This window comes from Vulpes lagopus, chromosome 16 (assembly GCF_018345385.1).
Source record: "Vulpes lagopus strain Blue_001 chromosome 16, ASM1834538v1, whole genome shotgun sequence".
Taxonomy (NCBI): Eukaryota; Metazoa; Chordata; class Mammalia; order Carnivora; family Canidae; genus Vulpes; species Vulpes lagopus.
Window position 1 is genome coordinate 61,473,863 of NC_054839.1, and position 4,498 is coordinate 61,478,360.

Sequence of the window (4,498 nt, forward strand, 5' to 3'; positions counted from 1 at the left end):
AATTGTGAATTGCTGAGGATCCCCAGCTCATCTAAATCAACTCCATCTCAATTTCAAACTTCTAATCAGGGCCTGGTCATTTTCCAGGCCCTGAAGCCAGGTACCATGGCCTTGCTCTTCTTCCTCCATCTTCATCCCACACAACTGTTCTGATCACCTAATGAATCTTTCTTTGAAATATTTCTTGTAGCTATTTATTCCTCTGCTGTCCCAGCTACAATACCCATCATGACTCAGACTACCTGTTGCCTTCATTATCACTGCAATCTTCTCCATCAGAGAGAGACATGTATTCTGAACAAAACTGCCTAGGTTTAAATACGGGCTCTACTTCTGCATGACTTCAGGCAAGTTTCTTAATTTCTCTCTGCATTTCTTTCTTCATCTGTAAAATGGAGATAGCAATAATCTCTAATTTATGTATTTGTTGTGAAGAAATACATGTAAAAGCACTTAGAACAGCAACTGGGCATAGTTAATGATCAATAAATCTTAGCAATATCAATTATATTATCAATTTATTTGCATCTGCTTTGGGCCTCTTGGCTAGGCCAACAATCTTGAGTTATACCATGTCACTCCTTTGGTCATAAGCTCCCCCATATGAGTTTTGTCCTGGGAGTGGCTGACCAGGTTGTTTGAGACAACATATCCTGCTGGGAACAAGTAGAAGTGCTGGACATCTCAGAAATATCTAGTCAGAGAGAATTTTTGAGACCAAGATCTGAATAAGGAATGCAATAAAGGTGAATGACATTTGAAACTGATTCCAAAAGTGAAAGCAGTGAATGTAAAGCTGGAAAGTATGAGCAGAGGTTTCAGCAATCTAAAAAGGTTTAGAGGAATAAAATTAGAGCTCTGAACCTCTGGAAAAAGAGAGCATCAGTAAAAGTAACCAATCATATAAGAAAACAAGTTTTGACAGATAGCCAAGATGGAAAAACAGAGATCCACAGAAGTTCTGGATCGTTTAAATAATAAGACATACACTTTGAACTATTATTAATATGTTCATGGGATTAAAAAATCAAGGTGAATAACCATGGCAAAAGCCCCCCTGAAAATGATGTGAAACAATTACATGGATATTCCAGACCTGAATGATATCTAACAAATAAAAGTAAAGGCTGAACAGATAAGTTGAACAGCAGATTAGACACAGCTAAAGACACAATAATGAATTGGAATATAGAGCAACAGAAAACACACAGACTAAACCACAGAGATTTAAAAAAAAAAAGATTATAGAAAAGAGCATAATAAACATAAGGGACCCAGCAAAAATGTTTAACTATATGTTATTGTAAATGGAAGAGAGAGGAAATTGAGAAGAGGTATTTGAAGAGATACGGCCACAAATGTTCCCAAAATGATAAAAATCATACAGGATATGCTTCAAATTCCAAGCATGACAAATACAAAGTAAAGCATATTTAATTACACAAAATAAAACTGTTGAAGATAAAAGGCAAAGTCTTAATAGCAGCTGAAAACAAAACAAAAAAAACATACTTACTTTAAAAAAAAAAAACAACAATACTTAAATTGATGATGACTTTTCACAGAACAGTGAAAGCCAGAATAACAACTAACCTAGACTTCTCTAACCAGTGGAAATATATTTTGAAAATGAAGGCAAATGGGATCATAAAGGATTGTATGTCTGAATAAAAGAATAAAGTTACTTATTTTTTAAAAAGATTTTATTTATTTATTCATGAGAGACACAGAGAGAGAGAGGGGCAGAGACACAGGCAGAGGGAGAAGCAGGGAGCCTGATGTGGGACGTGATCCCGGGACTCTGGGGTCATGCCCTGGGCCAAAAGCAGATGCTCAACGTCTTGAGACACCCAGGCGTCCCTTCTGATGTTTGAACTTCAGGGTTGGGTAGCTCCAAAGTACATTTTCTTCCTTTTTGTCAAGAATTTAGAACCAATGTCATGATAATACAGATTCATCAGAGACAAATGCTGATTTTGTCATCAGTATGTTTACAGAAGTTAAAATTCATTTCTTAAAATGTTTTGAAATCCTATAACCATGAAATACTCAATACTATGAAGACCAAAAAAATGAAAGGCTTATTTATTTACACCACAGTAGAAACACGTTAAGCAAACCATTTTATAAATAAAATCTGCTAGATGGTATAAAAAGTGAAGGCAAAATAAAAGTATTTTCAACAAATAAGTGCTGAGAGTAGTCATCACAGTGTCCATAATAAAGGAAACCTAAAGGGTGTGATTTGGGGGGGGGCAGAAGAAAATATCCCAAAGAGAAGCATAGAGGTGCAGCAAGAAATGAAGAGTGCCAGAAAGGATAAAAATACATGTAATTATAAATAAGTATTGTAAAGCCTTCTGGAGTCTTAAATGTATGTAGAATTAAAATTCATGCAACAAAATGTAAAAAATGAGAGGGAGGGATGTAAATGGAGCTAAAATCTTTTAAGGTTGTAGGATTATAAGCAATGTGATAAAGGTAAAAATATATATTGAACTTTAATAGTTCAAGGATGCCTATCTTAATCTCTAGGATAATTACTAAAAGATTATATAACAAATGAAATAAAGAGAAATGAAATAATTACTCTGAAAGAAAAAGGAAAAAGTAACAGTGAATAAGTGAGTCTAGGAAAAAAAATGCTAAGATGAAAGACCCAAATTGAAATATACCTCAGTAATGATATTAAATGTGAATATAAAGTAATACTCCAATGAAATGACAAACTGTTTCAGAGTGGAAAAAAACAAAACTCAATTATATGCTACTCACAAGAACAGCACTTTAAATATAAGGTCACAGAAAAGTTGAAATGGAAAGATAGAAAAGATATACCATGCCAACATGAAAAAAAGGTGATGTGCCATCCTGGCATCAAAGTAAAGCTTAAGAAAAGAAACATTACCAAAAATAAAGAGGGGCATTTCATAAAGATAAAAGTTAATACGCTAAGAAAACATAACAATTGTAAGTATGCATGTACCTAATAACTTAGCCTCAAAGTATATAAAGCAAAAACTGACAGAACCGGAAGGAGAAACAGATCTACAGGTATACGCTCTCAGTAACCGATAGAACAGACAGTATAAAAATCAACAGATATAGATAATTAGACTATTTTTAATAATAGTTAAAAACTTAACCTAGTTTATATGTAGAGAGAACATGGCATCAAACAACTGAAGAACGCCAATTATTTTTGAGTGAACATGGAACATTTATCAAAATTTAATACATGCAGGGCCATAAAGGAAGTCTTGACAAATTAAAATAATTGAAATGATACAAAGTATACAAACCATATACTTTATATAGAACATAGATTATAGTGGAATTGAGCTAGAAATCAATAACAAAAAGGAAATTGGAAAATACCCGTGTTTGGGCAGCCTGGGTGGCTCAGTGGTTTAGCACTGCCTTCAGCCCAGGGCGTGATCCTGGAGATGGCGAACAAGTCCCACACGTCAGGTTCCCTGCGTGGAGCCTGCTTCTCCCTCTGCTTGTGTCTCTGCCTCTCTCTCTGTGCCTCTCATGAATAATAAATAAATAAAGTCTTTTAAAAAAATGAAAATACCCGTGTTTGAAATTAAGCAACATATTTATACATAGCCAGTGGGTCAAAGAAGAAATTACGATGAACTTCAGAAAATAGTTTGATAGTTAAAATGTGACATATCAAAACATGTGAGATCCAAGTAAGTGTGTTTATAGGGAAACTGATAGTCTTCAGTACATATATTAGAAAAGAATAATGATTAAAACCGATGATTGGGACCTCTAGAATGGCCAAGTAAGGAGGTAGGTTGGGTTTGGAGCCCCCAAAATCCCATCTCCAAACTATCATTACCATTTGACTAATCTGAAGTTCAATGAAAAGCTCCCCTCTACAGGACTTGTCTTTATTTGACCTAAGTCAATGCCTATTTTGTGCAAATAGCCCTATCCTCAGGGCATTTGCCAAAAAAAAAAAAAAAATAGTGGAATTTTTTTAATATCTCCATTTCCTGAGGCAGTGTTAACAGTTGGAGCTAATAAGAAGCTGAGCAATAACCGAAAAGGGAAAACTGGGGAATAATATGGAGACTGAAAAGTTCTAACATATGAGAATCTTGAAGGTCACATGTATGTGACTGTATACGTGTCCGTGAAAGACGTAAGGTCACAGTCTTTAACCTCTGGCTGACCCTGAGGTCTCACATAAGCAAAGAAGTGAAGGCAGAATTGTAAACTGCCTGCATGAGCCTTGAAGGCACGAGGCAACACACACACCTGTACTCAGTCCCCCAGCAAAGAAAGGGAGACTTACCAGTTCGAGGAAATCCCTTAGTTTAATCATTAGCTGACCACTAGGCTGAGCAAGCTGACTTCAGTGGCCACACGACAAAAAATGTAGACTTTTCAGAACTCATCCAGGAAAGTCACTAGATAAATAGTAACTACAACAACAAAAAAGAAACAACAAACCTGAGGAGGGGGGACTTTCATTTCTAGGGCT